General features: G+C 42.3%; 1 protein-coding gene across 3 annotated transcripts in view; it reads left to right on the top strand.

Annotated features, from left to right (window-relative positions):
* The window catches only part of ZNF609 (zinc finger protein 609), a 230,695-nt gene that overhangs the window by 27,389 nt on the left and 190,583 nt on the right, over nt 1-12,723 (top strand). The window lies entirely within an intron of this gene.

Below are 12,723 nucleotides of genomic sequence, written 5' to 3'. Positions count from 1 at the left end.
ACCAAATGCTATGTGCACTCTGTGGGAGGCTTATTAGTTTGTGGGTAATGACCAATTACAAGGTCAGAGCAGCTGGTAATGATAATGTGGCTTTATTTCAAATCAGGGGATTCCCTACAGATTGGTTAACAGCAGGCCTGGACATTTTGGAGAAGAATATTTGTTGTTGGGGCAGCTACTTGTAGGATGAATTTTCTATAAGTCAAGTTGAGAATCTCCCACCTTGTTTTTGTCTCACCTCAGATACTTGTTGTCGAAAGCTGACATCAACCTTTATGTGATCCCCAGCTTGAATGGTGTTTCATCCTCAAAATCATTGATAAACTTAAGTTGATAAACTTAATAGGCTTACAGTTGAGTGCTATTCTAAATGGGATAAATGGTGCTGCTGGGTCTCTGAAGAAGAAAAGGGTTAAATAAAAATAAGTTCCATGGTGTGTATCTACCAGGTATTGTATTGGTGGCTACCAAAGAGCAAAGGAGCACAATATGGGATAGGTAAACAAGGGGAAGGAGGTTCTGACTATACTATGAGGTACTTAATCAGGCCTTATGAGTTAGTGTTGTGGCTATGAAAGTTTAGCCTTGAAAGAGATTCTTTGGCCACTAAAGGTATAGTTCTTGGCCAGGTATCTCTCAACTATTGGGAATCAAAGTCTCTTGGAGCTGCCAAACAGTGTAATGATGATACCATGCCTTCTGTTTGGCTTGGAAGGGCAGGTGCCTGCAGCCCTAGAAGGGGCTGTCCTCCTCTGGGAAGACGATCTTAGTTCATGTCTCAGGATATTGAGCTTGCAGGGCTGGAGCAGAGTAGGTGTGAGTCTAGGGCAGGGGTGGGCAAACTTTTTGACTCGAGGGCCACAATGGGTTCTTAAACTGGACCAGAGGGCCGGAACAAAAGCATGGATGGAGTGTTTGTGTGAACTAATATAAATTCAAAGTAAAGGAGCGGAGGGGAGAGCAAGAGAACCGGATAGAACAGCCGGATCTGGCCCGCGGGCCGTAGTTTGCCCAAGGCTGGTCTAGGGTCAGCTCAGGCTGCCTTAAACTTCAGTAGCTTACAATTACCTGCAGAGCAGCTGGCCTGGGGATGAGCTCATTCATTGGCTCTTGATTTTCTGCTTTGTGTTCTGCTCACCCTGTGCTTTCAGCTGATCGCTGCAGATACTGTATAAATTGATTTCTCTGTAATTACATCAGCTGCAACAGGGAATACCTATTTCCATATGTAAGTATTAATAAATAGAGGGTGGATGTGTATGTTTTGGTGGTAGTGCCCTCTCAGTGCCTGGATTCCAGTGGTAGCTTGTGCTTTTTTGTTGCTATAGATATTTTGGTCTTTGCCTCTGGCACATCTGTAGCTCTTAGCAACATCGGGGCTTCCCTGGTAACAGGGCTGTGAATTTTTTTCCACTAATAACACAATGGTTCATTTCCTTTTACCAGTGGCAGCTGCCAGAGAAGCTGCCTGTGTTTAGGTGGCAGATGCTATAGTCCACCTCAGCAAAGTCAAGTTCCAGCTGGTTATTGGCATGGTTCATCCTGTGCTGGCTGTGATTTACCATTTTCTCTGGGGTGCAGATGGATAATACTGTTTTGAAGAGGCCTAGGAGTACCAGGAGTTCTTGTTTCTGTTCCAGGCCCATTAGACTGTTCCCTACGTCTGGCTGCAGTAAACTCCTGCCATATAATCATGGTTCTTCCCGTGCTTAAAAATGGACACTTCTAAGAGTAACCTTCATTTTCCTTTCTGTTTAGAACTCTGGCCTCAATGCTGCAATCTCCTAAACCCAGAATTAGTTTCTGGGTGAAAGGATTAATGATGCTTAGCTTCATGTTGGATTTAATTCTAAGTGTTCAGGATAGTCTCCAACAGAGAAGCAAATGGAACCCATTTTCTCTTATAGGTGCAGAGACTAGTTGGGAGGCTGCCCTTCAGATTATAATTGGACTGAAAAATGCAATGCATTCAGCTAAGAATACACCTTGGTGCTTGGGGAGTTTGTCCCTTAATAATGTAGCTGTGTTATAAGCCTTGTCTCCTAAGGCAATTGAGAGTGGGGAAGTGGAATGAGAGTGAAAAGGGGGAGAGACTGTGTTTCAGTTTTTGGAAGAAAGATAAAATTGCCAGGAATTACTTTGAGAAGCAGAACATTTATTTTGCAGTTTGATGTTACTATAAGCATGAACCTGGTTTCTCAGTTCCTTTCCCTATTCCCTCAACCCCTTTGAACAGTCTGTTTCTGGGGTGCTTTTGCATAAAGCCTTTGACCATTGAAGTAATTACTTAAATAAATGTTTGGACGTTGCTAGGAGATGAAAATACTGTGCAGGGAGAGAGTGATTTTTGTAATGGGATGAGGAAAAGAAGACTAGGAATCTTGCAGCTTTCAAGAAACAGGGACCACAGTGTTTGGGGCATAATAGGTGTTCAGTCAGTATTTGATGATAAGTAAAATAGCTTGTGAGCTAAGTCTCTGTAAATTTCTTTTAAAATTTTCTCTGAGATATGGGCTTGTCTATGGCTTAACTGGTTTGGAATGTTCCTTCCATGTAGGGACAACCAACAGAACCAAAACAGATGATTTGATATAATCTAGGAATTACATAATCTGAGCTGAGAACTGTCATGAAGGAAGAAAACTCATAATATTTAGAAAGTATATTGACAGGAGGTTCCCCCACCCTCACCCCTACTTGGAAATAGGAGAGAAGACAAATAGTAGTTTGTGGTATAGAATAGAATTGTCACGGAGTTGTCACTTGTGTACCACTACTAGTTAATGAGGGAGATTTGAATATTCAAATTACCTCAGGATCTTCTCTCTCATCAAGGTAGGTATCTTAGGCTATGACTGAGGGAATTTTCTATCAGCCAAGGATGTGGATTTCCCTTCATTGGATCTCATTTTTGCTCCATACCTCTCTCTGGCAGGGCTCACTGTGCTGTTTCCCAGAGTTCTAGGAGAGTCCAGAGATGGCTCTTAGCAACTGCTGCTGCCCTGAATTGTTATTGAACACTCCTGCCTTATACTTCCTGCCAGCGGAAGAGATGGGGATAGGGAGGGGTGTGTTGTTGAGGAATAAACAAGATGGAGCCTTCTGGCTCCTGCCTGTTCCCTTGCCAGTGGTTTGATTGATAGGTTGTTAAGTTAGGGATGGAAGGGGAGGTAGGAAGGAGGGAGGGTGCCTGTCTGAATGTTCCAAGCTTAGTGTTTGAATTGCCACCCTAACAGGCAAGAAAAAAAGAATTTACAAACCACAGAAGGCAGTGATCTATCTGTGGTGACTCCTACAGACAGAGTCAGGTTTAAAACAGGAGTTTAAGTGAGACTTTTTTTTCAAGTCATATAAAGTAACCAGGAGGCTCTAGTGGCTAAAGGATCTAGAAGTTTTGCAACTAGAAGCTCCTCTCACCTCTTTAACTGCTGCCTTTGATCTTGTAAGGTAGAAACACTGCTTATGCTGCTCTCAGAATGCTGCATGTATTTACCATTTCCCCCATTACTTTAGGATACAAAGAAAATGTAAAGTATGCTCTTAGCTATTTTGCCTTCTGATCTTGCTTGCTATTACATTCTTTGCTCTAAGAGCATCTTCCTTTGCCCTTGGTTTTGTTTTCTTGCCCTGGTTTATGCCTTCTAGCTCAATTGTGTTTTGTTGCAATCCCTCATTGCCTAACCAAGGTCAGGTCTCTTTTATTCCTTCTGATACACCTTCCTCCTTCTCTAGTTGTTCTTTCTTAGTTAGTGATGGCATAGCAGTCAGCTTGGCTTCCTGAAGCGAATGCCCTAAAGCATTTTTCTTCATGGAAAATATTTAAAAATTTATATTTATGTGGGACAGAGATGTATTCTCTAACTACAATGGAGCCTGAGTTTAATTTATTTTTTCTTCAGCAGCTCTGTTTTCCATTTGGGTGTTGTAATTCAAGGAGGGCCCAGGGAAAGATTATCTTGTCCAACCTCCTCATTTTATAGAGGAGGAAACTAAGATCAGGGAGGTCATGTGACTTATCTGGGATCTCCTAGATAATCAGTGGCAAAGCCAGACATAGAAACCAGGTTTTTTGTTGCCACATTCTTCTTCTTCTTCTTTTTTTTAATCTTTATTGTTCAGTTTATTACAGATGTTCCTCTACCCCCTCCCCATAGCTTCCCTCCACCTGGTTCTCACCCCACCCCAGGCCCTCGCCCCCCTACTGTCCTCGTCCATAGGTGTAAGGCCTTTGTTCAATCTCTTCCCGAACCCTCTACTCCCCCTTCCCCCTGAGAATTGTCAGTCCGCTTCCTTTCTATGCCCCTGATTCTATTACATTCAGAACAGTTTATTTTGTTCATCAGATTTTTTATTCATTTGATTTTTAGATTCACTTGTTGATAGATATGTATTTGTTGTCACTTGGTTGTTCATAATTTTTTATCTTTACCTTTTTTTTTAAATATATTTTATTGATTTTTTTACAGAGTGGAAGGGAGAGGGATAGAGAGTTAGAAACATCGATGAAAGAGAAACATCGATCAGCTGCCTCCTGCACACCCCCCACTGGGGACGCGCCCGCAACCAAGGTACATGCCCTTGACCGGAATCGAACCTGGGACCCTTCAGTCCGCAGGCTGACGCTCTATCCACTGAGCCAAACCGGTTTCGGCTATCTTTACCTTTTTCTTCTTCTTCCTCTTCTTAAAGAATACCCTTCAGCATTTCATATAATACTGGTTTGGTGGTGATGAACTCCTTTAGCTTGTTCTTGTCTATGAAGCTCTTTATCTGCCCTTCAATTCTTTTTTTTTTTTTAAATATATTTTATTGATTTTTTACAGAGAGGAAGGGAGAGGGATAGAGAGCTAGAAACATCGATGAGAGAGAAACATCGATCAGCTGCCTCCTGCACACCCCCTACTGGGGATGTGCCCGCAACCAAGGTACATGCCCTTGACCGGAATCGAACCCGGGACCCTTCAGTCCGCAGGCCGACGCTCTATCCACTGAGCCAAACCGGTTTCGGCTGACCTTCAATTCTAAATGATAGCTTTGCTGGGTAGAGTAATCTTGGTTGTAGGTTCTTGCTATTCATTACTTTGAATATTTCTTGCCACTCTCTTCTGGCCTGCATAGTTTCTGTTGAGAAATCAGCTGACAGTCGTATGGGTACTCCCTGGTAGGTAACTAACTGTTTTTCTCTTGCTGCTTTTAAGATTCTCTTTTTGTCTTTTGCCCTTGGCATTTTAATTATGATGTGTCTTGGTGTGGTCCTCTTTGGATTTCTCTTGTTTGGGGTTCTCTGGGCTTCCTGGACTTGTAAGTCTATTTCTTTCACCAGGTGGGGGAAATTTTCTTTCATTATTTCTTCAAAGAGATTTTCAATATCTTGCTCTCTCTCTTCTTCTGGCACCCCCATAATTCGGATGTTGGTACGCTTAAAGTTGTCCCAGAGGCTCCTTATAATATCTTCATATTTTTTTTATTCTTTTTCCTTTTTGCTCTTCTAGTTGGGTGTTTTTTGCTTCCTCGTATTTCAAATCTTTGACTTGATTCGTGAGATCCTGTACTCTACTGTTGAATCTTTGTATATTATTCTTTTCTTTTTAAAAAAATATATTTTATTTTTTTGAAACATGGATGAGAGAGAAACATTGACCAGCTGCCTCCTGTACACCCCCTACTGGGGATGTACCTGCAACCAAGGTACATGCCCTTGACTGGAATAGAACCTGGGATACTTCAGTCCTCAGGGTGATGCTCTAACCACTGAGCCAAACCAGCTAGGACTGTATGTTATTCTTTATTTCAGTCAGTGTATGCTTAATTTCTGACTGGTCCTTTCCATTTTTTTGGCATTCTCACTAAGATCCTTGAAGGTCTCACTAAGTTCCTTGAAGGTTTCAGAAGATTCTTGAATAACCTTATAACTCTGGTTTTGAACTCTGTATCTAGTATTTTGCTTTCTTCCATTTGTGACATGTTTCTTTGTCTGCATTTTGGCTGCTTCCCTGTGTTTGTTTCTATGTATTGGGTAGCTGCTATGTCTCCTTGAGTTGATAGAGTGGCCTTGTGTGATAGGTGTCCTATAGGGCCCAGTAGCTCAGTCTCCCCAATCACCTGAGGTGGACACTCTTGGTGCACCCCTTTGTGGGCTGTGTGCACAGTCTTGTAGTTAAGCCTTGATTGCTGTTGGTGTCACTGGGAAGAACTGACCTCCAGGCCAATTGGCTGTGAGGACCAACTGTGTCTACGATGGAAGAGCTGCTATGCAGGAGACACCCTTACAGGGCAGGACTTGCTTCACTGGGGCTTTGGTGCTCACTGAGTCTGCCCCTTGAGTATGTCACTTAAGGATGTGAAGAGTTGTAATCTGGCATGATCTCACACTGACCACTGGGTACACTGGCTCTTGGGTCTCCAAGGAGGTGCAAAGTCAGCCACTGCCTGAGGCCACCCAGCAGGAGCTACAGAGAGATCTGCAGATTCCTCCTCTTTGTATTGAGTGTGGAATGCTCAGACAAGGCCCAGCTGTGAAGCAAGGTGCTGATGCCATTTCTTGGGCCTTCTTTTGATAGCTTTGGGGCTCCCTAACCCAGCTGCTGCCTGTTTGACAGGTTTTAGGCTGAGAAAGGGCAGGCCATTCACATGCAAAAGCTGCTGTGCACAGCTTGGGTGGGGTTGTAAATTGAGTGGGGTGGGGTCTCAGGGAATCCCCAAGGCAGAGCAAACAGCAATGGCTGCCAGTCAGCCCTGCACTGGAGAGGTCCCAGCGCAGGAACAATGACCGTTGCCAGCACCTCCATCTGGAAGAAAGCCGCCCTCGCGTTCCTACCCCAATGCCAGACAGTCCAGTTTCTCCCTGTATGTGTCTGGGTCTTCCAGAGTCTCACCTGGAACTGGAGCTCAGAGCAAGAGGGAGCTTGTATCTCCCTCCCGATTAAAAAAGCAGCTCACTCTGCTGCCAGCCTGTTCCGTGCCTCTGTACCTCCTACCAGTCTCAATGTGCTTTATTCACCTCTCTGGTCGTAGTACTTCCACTCAGCCAGCTTTCCCGTGGTTCTTGATGATAGTTGTTCTGTCTTTTAGTTGTAATTTTGATGTGGTTGTGAGAGGCAGCAAGTACAGGTGTTTACCTATGCCACCATCTTGGTTCTCCCTGTTGCCACATTCTTGTCATGCTGTTACTCCAGGATTCTTAAACCTTTCATTGTTATGAGGGACTCTCAATTTCCCACTTTAAACCTACCTCAGAAACATTGGATGTAAATGCCCAGATACTCTCAAGACTACTTTCATTAAAAAAAAAAAAAAAAAATTATTGGGGTAACATTTATTAATAAATTTATATAAGTTTCAAGTATACAATTCTATATTATATCATCTGTATATTGCATTGTATGTTACCACCCAAAGTCAAATCACCTTCTGTTATTGGAGGAATACACGGGTGGGCTTCCTCTGTTGCTCATGGAAGTGGGGTTTTGTGGGCACCATTGAAATAAGCATTTTTAGAAGCCCCCAGGGGAGAATGAGATGTGGTAGAAGACTTTATTTGCATGGAGTTACATACCTCGGGTTCCAAAGTCCCATGCCCCTTAACCCAGTCCTGAAAAAGGTGCAACTGGGGGTTCAGCAAAGCCGGAAGCAGGGCCAATGTCCAGAGCTTCCATTCCTTGTTACATCTTGGTCTGGCAGAGCATGAGGCCAAAGTCCATTAGTGCATTGTGTGGAGCCCGCATGGCTGTGGTCCATATGGGTGAATGCAGGGGAATGTGCCCCTGCAACAGGAATCAGGTGCAAACAGCAAGCGAGCGAGCCGAGAGAGGAAACTAGGAGTTTCAACGTTCAGGTTTTGTGCCCTTGCAGTGGCCACGCCTATTCTGGCCACTGACTCGCTTCCAGGTGTGACTGACAGGTAAGCACCTTCCCATGTCACTCAGACCTTACTAGTATTGGGCATGTTTCCAAACTGCTTTTGTCCAGTCCCTTTTTCCTTTGGTTAATGGGGAACAGACTTGGAGAGTGTTAAGTTAGCAGAACTGTATACATGGCTTGCCTATATTATCTAGTCTCCCTTTTGCTCCTTTCCTGTTAAATAACCAGATTATTACAATAGTATCACTTCCATCCCCATATATTTTATCACCTTTACAAACCTTTTCTACCTCCACCGCCCTTTCCCTCTTGTAACCGCTATACTGTTGTCTGTGTCTATGAGGTCTTGTTTTGTCTTGTCTGTTCATTTGTTGCTTTCAGTTTTACATCCCACATATGAATGAAATCATGTGGGTTTTTACTATTTCTGTCTGACTTATTTCACTTAGCATGATATTCTCAAGATCCATTCATTTGTCACAAATGGCAGTATTTCATCTTTTTTTTGTGGCTAAGTATTCCATTGCATATATGTACCATATCCTTTTTATCCCAAGCAGCTATCAAATGACACTCTGGTTGTTTCCATGTCTTGGCCCATGAATAATGCTGCAGTGAACATAGGGGTATCTACATCTTTACAAATGTTTTGAATTTTTTTTTTGGGTAGTTACACAGAAGAGGAATCGCTGGGTCAGTCATATGGTAACTGTAGTCTTAATTTTTTGAGGAATCTCCATACTGTTTTCCATAGTGACTGTACCATTTACATTCCCACCATCAGTGAATGGGGGTTCCTTTTTCTCCACAACTTCTCCAACACTTGTTACTTGTCTTGTTGATAATTGCCATTTTAGCAGGCATGAGGTGATATCTCATTGTAGTTTTAATTTGCATTTCCCTAATAGCTAGTGAAGTTGAGCATCTTTTCATATACAGGGTGGGAAAAAAGTAGGTTTACAGTTGTGAGTACCCAAAATATAGAGTTTATTCTTATATTATTATTAATTAACTAGAGGCCTGATGCACAAAATTTGTACATGGGTAGGTCTGGCCGGCGATCAGGGCCAATCAGGGCCTTCCGGCTGCCGGCCTGGGCCTCCCTTCGTTCTGTGCCACCTTCTGGTGGTCAGCGCACGTCATAGCGAGCAATTGAACTTCCAGTCTCCTGGTCGAACTCCCGTGGGGACAATTTGCATATTAGGGTTTTATATATATAGATTAATTATTTTCCATACTAACAACAGTAGACCTACTTTTGCCTTATCCTGTGTCTGTTGGCCATTTGGACATCTTGGGAGAAGTGTCTGTTCGGGTCCTCTGCCCATATTTTTATTAGATTGTTTGGGGGTTTGTTGTTGTTTTCGAGTTGTATGAGTTCTTTATATATTTTGGATATTAACCCTTTATTAGAGGTGTTGTTTGCAAATAACTTCTCATTTGGTTGGTTGCCTTTTTGTTTTATTGACAGTTTATTTTGCTGTACAGAAGGTTTTTAGTTTGATATAGTCCCATTTATTTATATTTTTCCCTTGCCTTTGGGGTCAAATTCATAAAATCCTCTCTTAAGAGCAAGGTCCATAAGTTTAGTTCCTATGTTTTATTCTGTGTAATTTATGGTTTCTGTTCTTAAATTTAGGTCTTTGCTCCATTTTGAGTAAATTTTGTGTATGCTTCAAGACTGCTTTCATACTGATTTTAACATTGCGGACAGTAAAATGATCTTTGAGTTTAGATTTTTTTTTTTTTGGTAAGATGATCATATTTACAAAGAATAACCATTTACACCTGCACTGAACCTATCTTATTACATATAAAACGGGAAAGTTACTTATAAACTGCTACTTGGAGATTGACTTCTCAAGGCTGTGTGTATGTGTGTGTTCTGGAATATAGCATTCAGTCAAATTTTCATTGTAATCATTGAGGCATTGCCATCTCCCTCATAATTTAGCAATTGCAGGTAAAAAACAAACAAACAAATAAAAAACAATAACCCTGCCCTGTGGCTTCTTGGACATATCTTTAATTGGCAGACCTTAAATGTATTGTGGATACTAACTGTTTGTAAAGAGATGATAAGACTTATTACCTTTAATTCATTAGGTACATTGAGTGTATTTAGAGTCCAGATATTATGCGTGGTGCTGGGTGTATACGTGGCAAAGTGGTTCCTGCTCTTTGAGGAGATTACAGTTCATCTAGAGCAGAGTTTCTAAAAGTGTGGCCCATAAACCTAGGTGCATCACATCACCTGCATGTCAAAAATAAAGATTGTTGGACATTACCCCAGATGTGCTAAACACATATTAGGGGTAGGGTCCCAGAATTCTACTTCCAGATGACTCTTCAGATAATTGCTATGTACTTTAATGTTTAAGAATCATTGTGAATTTTCTTTATAAGGTGGGATCCACTTCTCACTTAAAACACCAGCCTTCTAAACTTAAATTTCACATCAACTCTTATGTATAATTTAGTGGTTAAGAGTATAAACTCTGGAGCCAGATTCCCTGGGTTTGTATTCTAGCTTTGCCACTTATTAACTGAGAGATCTTGAGCAAGTTATTTAACTGCTATACCCCAATTTTCTCATCTGCAAAATGAGGAAAACAGTAGTTCCTGTGTAGTGTTGTTGTAAGTTTAAATTAGTCCATATTAAACACTTAGAACAGTGCTTGGCACCTGGGAAGCATTCAGTAAATATCAGAAAAAAAGAAAAACATGATTTGAGTTGAAATAAGTCTTAGTGCACCCTCGATAGTAATGGGCTGAAGGATAAAAACATTTCACCCATATAGGGAACTCAGTATAAATAGATAAACACATTGGCTAAGACTTCCAGCACTATGCTCAGAAGTTTCAAATATGGGTTGGAAAATTTGCATGCTGATGATGTGTTCCAAAGCCCCTGATATTTATGTTGGGGGGTGGGGTGGGCCAAAATTGGCTTCAAAGGATATTGAAGTGGCCTGTTGAATTTCAGATTTCATATGAATTGAGTTTCCTTCCTGGCCATATTCCTGATGTGGGGCAGGATATGTTGGATAAATGTTACTGTGGTTTTGCCGGCATGTGCCATCTCATGTATGCTGGAATAGCACTAAATGTTTTTGTTTCTGCACAAGAGTGCATGGAAAATCTAAGTCCTAGTCTTTAATCTTCCTCCCCCACTGTGAATGTGTATTTTTGCCATTTGGGTATAAGAGCTTTTACGTGCAGTGCTCATCCAGGGAGGCAGCAGGGCTTGGGCTTTTAGGCTGGAGGTGGCAGTAACAGACACAGCTGAGATCCTGCCACTGCTGGCTGGCTGAGCCCTCCTCTCTGTGGTTTTCACTCTTCAAGCCATGCTTGAGTAACCTGCCTCCAGAGCTGCTGACAGGGCTGTGTTCAGAGGCCTTGGAAATTACACTGTTCATTTCCTTATCATCCCCTGACCTGCAGTGCAGAGCCTTCTGGTGCAGGAACAAGGCAGAAAAAATCCAGACGGCTCCCAGCCAGCATGTGTCAAGGGCTACAACGAAGGAAATTGGACTTGCTCACTTAAAAACCATGGGGTTAGGCTTTGATTTTTGGTTCCTGCTGAGAGTTATTTGTGTGTGCGCACATGTTCTATTGGGGTGTGTGTGTGTGTGTGTGTGTGTGTGAGTTTGTGCATGGCAAAGCTTTAAGGAGAAGCATCTGAAAGTCGAGAGCAGAGGGAAGATTGCTTTTCTCTTCTGTTAATTTCCCAGTTGTGCCATTGGGATGGGCTTGAAAGGATTAGCATCAGGAAGGTGCGAAGCCATATTAATATTTTAAAATATATTTCTCTCAGTACAGTTTAGTCATGGTTGAGAGCACTCACCCAAGTAAGAAGCTTCCCTGGCTGGCGGAGGATACATTTTTAACAAATCCTATTCCCTGAAGACATTCATCTTAGATGACCTTGATATAATAAATGTTTAAGCTACCTAAGAAAGTATACCAGTAGACCTTGGGTCTGTCTTGGATAAAAGGAATAGCTTTTTCGAGATGCAGGATAATGTGACAAAGGAGAAATAGACAAGAGGAATTTATAGCAATTTGAGATTTTCTGTATATAGGGCAAAATCATATTTTCAGAGTGTGTTCTCATTTTTTTAAGTATTAAAAAACAATCTACTTCCTTTTTCTGTTGGCATTTCTCTTGCCCTAGGACAGTGGTCGGCAAACTGCGGCTCGTGCGCCACATGTGGCTCGCGAGCCTCAGTTTGCCGACCACTGACCTAGACTCTCGATTCCAATAATTACAGGCTGTTGTTGTTCCTTGTGATTAAGCCCCTATCCCAGTGTCGGCAAACTCATTAGTCAACAGAGTGGCAAACCGCGGCTCGCGAGCCGCAGTTTGCCGACCACTGCCCTAGGAGCGTCAAAGGAAACACTTTTCAGGCTGAAGATGTAAAGTGTGGATGTAAGAGGCTCTTGAGCAGAGTTTACAATCATTCTGTCCTTAATTTTTCTTTTTCTGGATTTCTACTACCTTGGTGACATTGGAGCCTTTGTGAATTGGGAGTGGGGAGAGTAGTCTTTTAGCTTTTGGCCTCTGGAGGTGTTTTTTAAATCCTAAGTGTTTCTTTTGTTGGAAGTGCTCTGTAGAGAAATGTTTTCACATGAGAAGGTGGTAGCAAAGGTGAGAGTGGATTACTTCCTTTGACCTTCTCATAAAGCAGTGGTCCCTGTACCCAGCATCAGCATTAGCAATGCCTGGAAACTTGTTAGAAATGCAATTCCCATCTTAGGTCCCCAAATCAGAAACTCTAGGGTTGAGGCCTTAGCAATTAGTGTTTTAACATTAGCTCTCCCATTGGTCATGATACACACTAAAGGTTGTCCACTTGTGTA

The sequence above is a fragment of the Plecotus auritus genome, assembly GCF_963455305.1.
Source record: "Plecotus auritus genome assembly, chromosome: 1".
In the NCBI taxonomy this organism is placed as follows: Eukaryota; Metazoa; Chordata; class Mammalia; order Chiroptera; family Vespertilionidae; genus Plecotus; species Plecotus auritus.
Note: the sequence above shows the minus strand (reverse complement) of the source record. Positions and strands in the feature narration are given on the sequence as shown.